Source organism: Mercenaria mercenaria, chromosome 16 (genome assembly GCF_021730395.1).
Source record: "Mercenaria mercenaria strain notata chromosome 16, MADL_Memer_1, whole genome shotgun sequence".
Classification (NCBI taxonomy): Eukaryota; Metazoa; Mollusca; class Bivalvia; order Venerida; family Veneridae; genus Mercenaria; species Mercenaria mercenaria.
This window is the reverse complement of record NC_069376.1, coordinates 9,864,244-9,877,060: the sequence shown is the minus strand read 5'-3', so window position 1 is coordinate 9,877,060 and position 12,817 is coordinate 9,864,244. Positions and strand designations below refer to the sequence as shown.

At 31.2% G+C, this 12,817-nt stretch overlaps 1 protein-coding gene across 1 annotated transcript in view; it reads right to left on the bottom strand.

Annotated features, from left to right (window-relative positions):
* LOC123540073 (uncharacterized) overlaps positions 1 to 12,817 on the bottom strand; it is a 417,984-nt gene that overhangs the window by 117,703 nt on the left and 287,464 nt on the right. The window lies entirely within an intron of this gene.

The window sequence follows — 12,817 nt, the reverse complement described above, 5'->3', positions numbered from 1 at the left end:
GTTTTAATCTAAAAGTATGTGGAGTTTTGTTGTTGTAGGCTCGGGCTAAATTTTTCTTTTGTCCATCTGTAAGGTTAACTTTATATTCAATATAATTTGATGACATTATATATAATTTATATTTATTTTATTTAAACAATAACAAGTTCATTTCCAATAGTATTTATTTCAACTGTTTCCTCATACAATACAATTGCATAAACACGAATATTAGCTGCTGGTGGAATATTTAATTTAGCTGTTAATGTAATATGCTTAGGGTCATCTGTAGTTACTTCCTTTTTATATTCCAAGTTAAAATGAATAAATCCAAATAAACTAAAAAAATTTGATCTATTTAAAAGACTTCCAGTAGTCTTATTATTTTGTTTATAATAATAATTAATTACATCGTCATATATTCTTGATATACTTGTGTATTCTGTTTCTGGATAAAAAACACCATTACCAACTTCAAGACGACAAGAGCTCAAAATGCAATTTTCATTTGCTGCATTAATTTTAAATGTATCTAATAAATGTGGGTTATGTTCTTGTGAATTACTTTTATCAGGTCGTTGTAAATAAACAAATACATGTTGTGGTTTTGTTACACCAGCTGTTATTCTAAAGGTTATATTAGTTTGTTGTGTATCAGTTGATTGTGTCACCATTTCCCTAAGGTATGACCATCTTGCTTTTTTAAATCTTTCAGTAGTAATTAGATCAAACCCAAATTCATTGAAAATTAAACGTGGAACCCATAGAATTAATTTTGTTACAATTACTCTACCAGCAGCAGTAGCATTAGCTCTAAAAATTAATTCATCATCATCTGTCAGCTGCAGTCTTATTTGAATTTGACTTGGAGGTAAAATATTAGTTTCTAAACCCTGAAAAAATGAATAATTATTTAATGGAATTTTAGTGTTTACCTCTTTATTACCCTGGATTAATAAATTCCTAGAAGCAAAACCAGAATTATATCCATCTTCGGTTTTTCTGCTTTCAGCAGTAGCAGTAGTATCTAAATAAATATATTCATTTGTTCCAGTTGATTTTGCATAATCCTCAGATAGTTCAACCAAACTCTTTACATTTATTACTTTGTATAAATTATTACAATCATAAACAATTTTTCCATTTTGTTTAACCACTAACTGATCAATTAATGAAGCTGCATTATTAATTAGAGCAATTTGATTATCATCTCCACCATCAACATAATTATTACCATTAGCAAGCTTATTTACTTTAAAACTTACTTCAAAATAACCATTTAACCAATCAAAATATGAACTTCTATCATTAATTGTAAAGTGATATCCGTTTTTTTGTTGCTTAACATTATTTCCCAAGACAGATATTAAAGCTGTATCTAATTGAATAGGAGTTAATTCATATCTTTCACAATATTCTTTTGTTCTAAACATGTATATATTATATATTATTTTATTTTTTATTTTAGTTTTTATTTTATTTTTTATAAATTAATCTGTTAATACGTTTTTGTTGAGCTGAAGTTCCAGCACGAGCTAAAGCTGCCGCAGGCGACAGGGAACCAAAGTTCGCTCCAGATCCTGACAATATTCTATTTATTCTCATATGAATATCCTCCTCATTATTATTTTTATTATTATTTTTATTATTCTTTTCTTGTAATTCCTTAGCAATTAAATTACCAACTGCCGGAGCAGGTTTCTTTTTAAATTTTTCAACAATTTTAGCTGCAGCTAAATTTCCAACTTCTGTTCCAACCTTTTTTGTTCCACTTTCAAGTGCTGCTTTTCCTGCTGTTTCCAAAGCTTTTTTTCCAGCTGTGCTAATTGAAGATGCAACTCCGCTTGAAAGCAATTTCGTTAAAGTGTCAAAGATACCTGTCCCGTGTATGATTTCTTTTCCTGTGTGAGCATCAACATAAATAAATATTCCTTTATTTTTGTCATAAACTTTTTTGTACATTATATAAAACTAAAATTTATAATTTCAAATTTCTTTTAAAATTAGTGTAAAACTTGTTTCAACCTCATTAAAATTAATTATTCTACCAAATACATCTGTAATATATATTCTTTTTTTTTTTTTTTGGTTGGATTTAACGTCGCACCGACACATGATAGGTCAATATATTTTATATAACTTTTCATGTTGTTCTGGTAAAAGGGAATTCATTTTTAATAGTTCATCAATTATTCTAATACCTTCATTTTTTAGTTCTTCATTATTATTTCCAGCATTAATTGAACCACAAATTAACTCCAAGTCATTAACCAATTCTTTTGGATTACACGGACAAACGTCATAACCTTGTCCTCTAATTACTTTTTTAAATTTCATAGATCTTTTATTGATAGGTAATCCTGACTTTTCTGTTAATTCTTTAAATATTTTTATTGAATGATTTGAATGTTTTTTATTATTGTTATATCTTTTATTAATCAAATCAATTAAATCATCATCAACTTTAGTGTTAATTACTTCTTTTCCAGTTATTCTATCCTTAGCAATTAACTTATTTTGACCATAAAGTTTATTTAAGTTAATAATTAAATTACCATATTGTCCATTTGGTGAAACTTTATATGGGTTATGATATTTTATTCCCCTTCCAAATACCTTTGAGACTTAAATAATTTTTAATAAGCGTTCATTGTATCTTTTAAGATTTTCTCTATGTAATTCTAACTCCGAAACATACTCACCTGCAGCCGTAGGTTCTGCATTTATAAATTCAATTATTTCATCTGGTTTTTCTTTACTATATTTATTTATATCACGAGTAAAGGCCTTTAATTTTTCGGTAACCTCTTTTCTTGTTTTTATCCAATCATCTTTATCTTTGTTTATTACTAACTCTGTTAATGTAGGCAATCCATATTCTGATATTATATCTTTATCGATATTTATATCTAAATTTGCTATAAATTCTTCTGTTAGTTCTTCGGGAGGTTTTTTGGTGTCTTCAAGCTCATCATCTTCATCATCCGAAACCATATGATCTTTCGGCGGTAATAATCGTGTTGGTTCTCGGAATAGCTCTTCCAAACCCATATTATCTTCCGGCGGTAATAATCGTGTTGGTTTTTCCGATGGCTCTTCCACCATTTCTAGATTTTCTATTTCATGTATCTTATCAGCAAACTGTTCTGGAAGTAACGCTAATTGTTGTTTTATTCCAGGTAATGCTTTTAACTGACTTGATAATTGTTCTTTTTGACTTTCTATTTTTTCAGTAATTGGCTTATAAATTTCAGTGTACATATCCCGATTTGTAGCTTTTCTTATTTTTTCTCTCATTATTTCTTCTCTAAGATTTCTCATCTTTTGCCCAACTAATTTTTTTCTTATTATCATTTCATTAAGTTTTGATTGCATTTATATAATAATGTAAGATAATGTAAAATAATGTAAAATAATGTAAGATAATGTAAGATATTGTAAAATAATGTAAAATAATGTAATATTATATAAATGGAAATTCCAAATTATGATACAAAAAGTGATAAATCCAATAACTTTAAACAATTTTATCCTTTTATGCCAGATTCATGTTTTAGAATGTTAATATGTGGATCTTCTGGATCTGAAAAAACAAATACATTAATGCATATACTTCGAAAACCTCTTATATATTATGATAAATTATACTTGTATGCTAAAAACTTAGAACAATCTAAATATCAAGATTTAATTAACAACTTAAGTCAAATTGCAAAAAAAATTAAAGTAGATCCAAATGAAATACTTGAATATTCAGCTGATCCCAACCAAATTGAACCTTGTGAGAATCTTGAATCAGAAAAACAAAAAGTAGTAATATTTGATGATTTTGTCTGTGAAGATAAAAAGGTTCAAAATGAAATAACAAAATACTTTATTCAAGGACGTCACAAAAACTGTTGTGTTATTTATTTAAGTCAGTCTTACTATAAAACACCAAAAGATATTCGAATTAACTGTTCACATTATATTTTATTTGAAAGTCCAGATAAAATGGAAAATGGTAGGATTTGTACTGAACAAAATATAGATCGTGATACTTTTGCTAATGCAATAAATCAAAAATATGATTTCTTATATATTGACAAACCAAGGAAGTTTTTAAGAAAAAACTTTACTGGTAATATATAATAATTATATAATGGGAGTTTTTAATGATGTAAAACAAATAAGTGAACCTGACAGTATAAGTAAAGTTAAATTTGATATTGATTTAAGTGATTATGCTACTAAAAAGCAATTCAAAAAGCTTAAAAAGGAAACGGAATCGTATCTTCACAGAAATAAGGACCTTGATAACACAATGAATAGAGCATTAGATATGGGTGGTAATGAAATAATCAACCTAGGAAATCCAGATAAACCCAACGATGCAGTTTCAAGACGGTTTGTGTATAAAAAAATTCAAAGTGTAATAGATGACTATAAACTTGAAGATGTCAAAAGTATAAAACAAACACTAGAAGTAGAAGTAAAGAATATTGAAGAATTAACAAAAGATTTTAAAAAGAATTCATTATTAATTAATCAATTACAAGGTAAAATTGAAGAAGAAATGAAAGCTATGACTGATTCTATTAAAGAACTTGAAGAGAAATCTGATTTGACAGATGATAACATAAAAGAAGTATTTCGAGTTAATTTAAACATTTTATACACTCAAGTTCAAGAATTAAAAGATAGTATGATTAAACATGAAGAACTAAAAGACAAGATTATTGAAGCTGAAAAAAAGTTACAAAATATGTATCAGTTAGAAATCAGAACAGAAATAAATAAACAAATACTGAAATGGCAAAAGGGAATCAAGATTTACTCGACACATTTTCAAATAAATTTGCAGAATATAAATCTGAATTGGAAAAGGCAGCTTCACAAAGAGGTGATGATCATGATACAGCATTAGAGGATTTTAAAAAAGAAATTAATTCTAAAATAGATGACTTTAAAAAACAAATTCGAAATTGGATTAGTATTGTTGACAACCGTCACAATTTAAAATATGCAGAATTAAGCAATATTACAAAAAAATTACAAGAAGATATTAATGAATTTAATGATAAAGTTGAAGAACATAAAAATGAACTGGACTTTGTAGTTGAAAAATCAGTTAAACAAGGAGAGTTAATTACTGCTAATACTGAAGCAATTAAGATAATTAATGATAAAATTAAAAAAAATAACAAATGATTTGGACTCTGTAGTTAAAATATCAGATAAACAAGGAGAATCAATCACTGCTAATACCCAAGTAATTACTGCTAATACTAAAGCAATAACCGCTAATGTCGAAGAAATTGCTACTAATGATGAAGAAATTACAAAAGTAAAAATTGTTTTCTTAAAACAAGAAACACAATTAGCTAGAACAAAGAATACTGTTGACAATTTATCTGCTTCTGAAGTTGCTACAACAAAACGACTTGATGATTTAGCTGAAATAATTCTTAAACTTAAAAAGAAAGACAAAAAAAATAAAAGAAGAATTGGAAAAAGAAATAGAAAAATTAAGACCACGTGAAGTGTTTCTTTTTGAATATAACAGCGGTTATTATGATGAATCAAAACCAGAGCCAACAAACTTTAATCAATATAATATAATAACAATAAAAAAATATTTCGATCGTCAAGGTGTCTGGATATATTCAACATATAATGATATAGTTGGTAATGATGTGGTCTATTTTGATATACTTAATTTGGAATCTGGTAATGTCGTAGATTATAAAGATTTTATAAACACAAACCAAGAATATAAACTAGTTGTACCGGATGTACTATTAAAAAATGTGTTTTCAGTAAAAAAAACCGGAATTTATATAATAGATATCAGGTTTTATTTAACGGCGACCGCACAGAAGGAAAAATGTAAAGTATCACATTTTCTTTTTAGGTGGTGGCAAGATGGTTTTACAGGTACATTTCCCCATGGGAGTGTAAATATAACACCCATAGTCAGTGAATTTGGGCCTGAAACGGAAAGTATATGTTTATATCAGAAAAAACTTAAAATTTATTTAACAGAAAGGACAATGTTTGATATTCATCCTTATGACGATTCAACATATACAGAAGTATCATTTATACTTTTGTCGGATAGTTATGTCAGATTCCACATATTGGAGGAATATATAAACTATAAAGAAAGTAAACTTTTGGATTAATCTCTAGTTTTTATTACTATGTGTACCCTAATAATATACTTACTAATTGAAGATAAGATCAAATATCTTACATTTTATTAATAAATATAATATAATATAATCTGCCAAAGTTTTGTCAAAGTTCTGCCAAGTGGCAGGAATGTGGCAGTGTCTGCCAAGTTGGCAGAAAAATGGCAGGCTTTTGATTGGTTGAATTTGTGGTTTCCCACATAACCATTTTTAAAAAATGCACTTGATTTACCTATGACACTTATATTAAATCAGCTGTAAAACGTAAATCGATCACAAGGAAGTTTAAACGAATTGTACTACAAATGTAAACATATCGGTTTTATGAATGAAAGTAAATACCAATAGAACGACACCGGTGTCGCTTTACATTGAGCTCACAAACGATATTGATTGATAAACTTGTTAAAGAAAATGACACCGGTGTCGTTAGATTTTGAGGGTACAAGTGTACCGAGTGCAACCGAAGACTGTAGGTCTGACTGGGTCAAAGACCTCGAAGGTTTCAGCTTCGCGAGTTAGTATTATAAGTTTAGGGTTGGGTTAATTGTTGGGTTTAAACCTGTGGGTTTTTAATTGTCCGGTATTGGTCAGTGTTTTAGAAGTGGTCAAAAGGTTAAGTGGGGTTAAAACGCCAAAAACCCCATGTATCTAACTACTAGTGATGGACGCATCATGCATATCTTTGTATCGTGCATAATTATAGTGATGAACGTATCATGGATATCTTTATATTGTGCATACAGTGATGGACGTATTATGGATATATGTGTTTCATGCATTTAATGATATATGTATCATGCATTTCTTTATATTGTGCATACAGTGATGGACGTATCATGGATATATGTGTTTCATGCATATAATGATATATGTATCATGCATTTCTTTGTATTGTGCATACAGTGATGGACGCATCGTGCATATCTTTGTATCGTGCATATAATGATAGACGTATCATGGATATCCGTGTTTCATGCATATAGTGATATATGTATCATGCATTTCTTTGTATTGTGCATACAGTGATGGACGCATCGTGCATATCTTTGTATCGTGCATATAGTGATAGACGTATCATGGATATATGTGTTTCATGCATATAGTGATATATGTATCATACATAGCTTTGTATCGTGCATATAGTGATGGACGTATCATGCACATCTGTTTTAATGCATATAGTGATGGACGTATCATGCATATATTTCGCCTGACAAAATATCAAATGTGAGCAAATGTGTGTTGCAAGCGCATCAAGGACCCAATTATTATAAAGGTAAATGAAGTAAACTTTTCCGTAGGAAAACAGTTAATGAAAGTCCCCAGGGAACTATTAAACTCGATCAGTCCGAAAGGGTCATGGCACTGGTTTGAAACCCAGGAATCAGCAAAACATGACACTATAACTTAATGTTGGAAGTATTTACATGAATGAAAATGTACCTGAGAAAAATATTCGACATTACATAGATTTTTTTAATTTAAAAGTGTGCGGCCCTGATCGCTGCAATCCAAAATAACAAAAAGAAGTAAACAGTGGCATGCATACTTTAATTAGATGGATAGATTGTTTTTTGTTTTCACTTACCTAATTAACGCAGTGATCAGCTTTCTGCACACCTGACACAAGTAGCGAGTGTTGTACTAAATTCATACGGCATGGAGCTGAGTTACTGGCATATGAAATTTAAAAAAAAAAAAAAAACATTTCAGATCTAGGGAAATGCCTTTTTAAAATGCATTCGGATTAACGATGTTATAGAAAATCATTGACATCATTTTTAGAAAACGAGGAATGTACTTTGTTAAATCCTCGAACTTAACTCACAACTTAAAAGCTTGCTGTCTTTAAAACATATGAAACACTAGGCTAATTGTTTTTCAGACTAGTCCAAAAAGGTTATCAATCCGTATTACAAAATAAGATATTTATAAAATACAAGTTTGTTGTTTATTTTTTCATGTGTATGATAGAGGATGAATATCCTCGAGACTGCAACGTCCGTAAATAGTTATTCGTCTTTGTTATCTGTCAGACTGGTTGCATGAGTAACAGAGCACCCAAAATCAGTTACAGAAATTCGTAAACCGTGCCAGCATGTTTCTTTTATTTCTTTCACTCAAAAACAATGCCAGTTCCAGTTATTTGGGGAAAAAATTAAAAGATTATTTATTTACGAGAACGCGGCGACTTGGAAATGCCGTCACCATGACAACGGATTTCAGTAAAATTTGCAAAGTTTGACATGTTTTAAATTTGTAAAACCATTCTGCATAACTTGAGTTAAAGACTGAACCATAAGGCACGATATAAACTGTCTGTTTTCAATATGATTAAACAAGACAAGATTTCGTCAAGTGTTCGCTTTGAAGCTTTGCCTTTTTTGGTATTAACGGTAAATCTCCATTCTGGGCGGTACCTTAATTCATTGCATACTTAACAGAAACAGGACAGTTCGTTCTGGTGTTAAAATTTTAGCCGCGCAAAGTCGGTTTAAGAGGAAAGGTTCGTTTTATATAGCTATATTGCCTGTTATGTCATGCACACATAAAATGTGATTTGTTACTTTGATATACCGTCAAATGTCATTTGACCCTGTAAACTTTTCAGTTCCGCTACAAACGTCGATAGAAGTCTGAATATCGTCATTAGGTTAGAGGCCATCAATATTTTCCCATAGACGTACATTATAACATTATTGCATGTACGGCTTTTCATTAATCGAAACATGTATAACTAAGTACATGTTTTTCAACAACAGTCTTACTTTTACCAAAATATCGGACGAAAAGCATATGAATCGTGATACTTTATTATGAATGAAGTTACATCGTTGGCATGGCGAGAGAAATTTGTGAAAATGTAGCAAATTTTGTCAAAATGTATAATAATATACTGTACATGTAGAAAAAATAACAGTTTTGTAAAAAGAAAATCACTCTTTTGGTTTGATTACATGACTGACCAATCAGAATGCACAGAAATTACTGTGACCTTATTCTCAGGTATACACATATCGCATTCCCAGTAAGTTCCCTGTACATTTTTAAATGGTTGTCTCTGACCATTACAAGCGAAATATCATGACGTCATGATATTCAGTGAAGAATGTGAATTATATATCTTTATTGATATAATCCAAAGTGGGCGAAGGGCAGAAATAGCTTTGAAAAAATATCCTCTTGCTATGTACTTTTACCTCTTTGCAGTTAGAAAAAAGCGACTAAGTTATACTAAATGAAAGATTCATCATATGTAGATGTGCACTAGATAGCGTTGACACTTTTCAAACATGAAATTGACATCAACAAGAAAAGAGATCTTGTCAGTATTTCTGTTTTTGATGGTTTACCGTATACGAAGGGCGTTCAAAAAATAATGTTACTCTACAGGTTGTTCCGTAACCGGTGGATAATTTTAAATGCGTTTTTCGGCAAATTTTAAGCAATTTATTTATTTATTTATTTATTTTAGGTCCCCAATCAGATGTGGCCCCTTTTATTTGCCTCGACATAAGCAGTGTAGGGGTTGAGGCGCACTCCCTACCCGCCTTACAATGACAATATTAAACACATAATCTAATTTAAATGTATAAACATAGTAATAAAAAAACAACAACAAGAAACTTCATGTCCTATATAATATCTTATTAACAATGATTATGAATCAGGTGATTACAAACGTTGTCACAATATCTTATCGAAAATGAAATGCTAAGGCCTAGAATTACCCTTTGAGAAACAAAAATCAAACAATACCAAATCATAAGAAAAAAAGGGTTGTTTAAACATGAAAATTTAACAGCAGTAAAACAGGTAAAATCTTTTGTTTTTGTCAAAGCGTAATTTTAAGCCTTTAAAGGTGGCAGGGGAGCGGTTCGTAGTTTGACCCCGGTCGATTTTCTGTATAAACAGGACAGGTAGATTAAAGGCATATCTACTTACTGATATTTATCATTATTAATTCTTTAATATATCTAGGGAATGAGGAACGGTTAATGATTCTACATGACGGGTGTTTTAAATTCCTAGCTCCGTATTTCCCGGGTTGAGGCTCAAACATAAACATCAGAACAAAAAGTCGGCCAGACGCTCGGCTGTCTCCACCCACTTTTTTTCAAGTGAAAATTAGGAAATAAAGGGGTGGTTGGGAGCCATATTCCACACCACCTGGGTATGCATCGGGTGCTCGCACTATACATATATGCTACAAAATTGGATTTAAAAATATAAAATGGATGAATGGCAGAGTTCAAAGTGAGGCCCGGTTAGGCTAATTTTGGTCTATAAAATTTGGGTGATTTGGTCAATTTTCACTACATCTGGCATGGAAAGCGACAGGTGCATAGGACCGGAGAGTTGTCTTTATGTAGTCTATAGTATCTGCAATGGTCCATAGTAGTTTCAAAGGAAAATAAGCAAAAACGAGATTTCTATGGATATTTCAACACTGGTACCCACACGTCAATGTGGAATTCGCAAATCTGCACTCCCCTGCCACCTAAAGCATGTGAGAGGCACACCTGAACAAGGGGAGAAAGACATGTTCCCGCTATCAATAGGTATATCTGCTGTTATCTCCCTTGCAATAGACCAGCGTCATGAATTCTGTAAATAAATACTTCTGTCGTTATATAGTGCGTTTTATTCGACCTGGCGGGGTGGAGTTGATCTTTGACTTATGCAAATAAGGGAAATCTCTTAAAAACGAGCAAAATATGTATAGAAAAGACAAAGTCTAAAATTCAACGCTACTTTGGTTACAATACTACATACCCTGCACAACAATGTAATGGATCGTCGCAAAACACCGCCCCAAACCAAGTCAAATGAAATGCACTATAATTATTTTACCGTATATAATTTTTTCAATAAAGTTCGATCCTGTATCACCAAAAAACATACCCTATCATACATTTGATGTGTAGTTATGGACCCGGGCTCTCGACTTAACACCATGTTCGAGTACATTGGATAGCCTAGGGGTCGGGCGGGTCAATAAGAACACTATTTGGTCTTCAGATTTCGTATTTTTGACCATGACTAAGTATTTTCGACCGGATTCGAGCCTTTTTACCAAAGAAATATACCCATATCCTACATGCGTGTATAGGTGTAAGTCCCGGCTGTCGATTGAGACCAAGTTGTAGTACCAGGACATGTCATATATGGCTACAAGATATGCCTCCAACATAGAAAATAAGGCTTTTAATCATGTCTGGAAGGCTTGGGAACCAGTTGAATCCTTTTGGGCCCAAAAACATTTTTACCATTTTATGCATCGTCGACAATACTACTACTAAATATGGGTCCTGGCTACATTAACACGATGTTCGAGAACCTGAGTTGGCCATGGGTGCAGAAGAGGTAATACATGGGATACATAATTTCAGTAGATTTGACACCCTGTAAGAGTTTGACTTTTGTTCGAGTCTCTACATCCGGGGTACTACCTAAACCATAAGCGTTACATTCAAACTACTTCCATTTGATACAACTGGGGCCATGACAGGTCAAGAATGCGACTAAGTTTGTTTAGGGCAATAAGATGCTGGCCAAAACTAAGCTGGTCCGAACAGGGGAGTCGTGAGAATTGCTCAAATGGTGTCATTGGACTAACCTTCACTGCTTTGAAATTTTCATATTTGAAATATTAGTGGACATTGAGCTATGATCTTTACCCCTATTCGACCGTGAAAAAACAGTTTGGCCAGCTTTCTAAAGTTACTGGCTTGCCCAGCAAGGTATTATTTATTAAACTCGGACATGTTATGAAGATAGACTTTTCCGAAAAGGGTCCATCCCTAAATGTAATAAAGTATGCATATTTTCACGAAAAAAATGTACATTTTGATTCGGTTCGATGGTAAATATATGCAAATGACATATCTTTCTAGACAATGTTTAGATTTAATTTATAAGTTATTTCTTTGAATTACAAATGTATATTGTGTTTGGGACATTCAACAATGGATTGAAGTTAATAGAAAACACGGAATTTTTCCGTACGGAAAAGTACGGACATACAGAATTTATCCTAAATAACGTACAGACGGACGGACACTTTTTTTTATAACAACCTTTCAGATGTTATATTTCTTACAAAAATAGGTTTTAAGTTTTTATTTGCAGTAATTAAAGCAAATTTAACAAATTATATAAGCACGATTTCCTTATTTTACGGCTAATTAATATTTTACAAGCAAAAAATGCCAAAGCTCAGGAAATGTTCCCGACGACGTGTCTATCGGGGGAAAAAAAAAGATTTTCATATCCGTTGAAATGATAGTTCCAATTCGTTGTTAAAGTTATTGCAATTTGATACTTTGTTCCTAACGTTTATAAATCATAAAATGAAACTGATGAAATTTTCGAAAGAAATGTTACAAAGATTACCGTTATACTGTCCCTATAGCAAGTCTACAGATCATACGACTGACAAAAATTACCTAAATCTATTTATTTCCATAGAAATAATAGATATAAACCAAATGTTTTACCCTTTTGTTGTTGAAACATATTTTTATATAAGTAAGGTATATTTTCGTGTTCTTTTTACGTTCAAGTCGACTGGCACAAAATTTCAGCCCGAGCGACCCTTAGGCTCGAGTCTTAATCTTGTGCTTTACTTTTATGAAATAGTTATTAAAAGTTCACAAAGT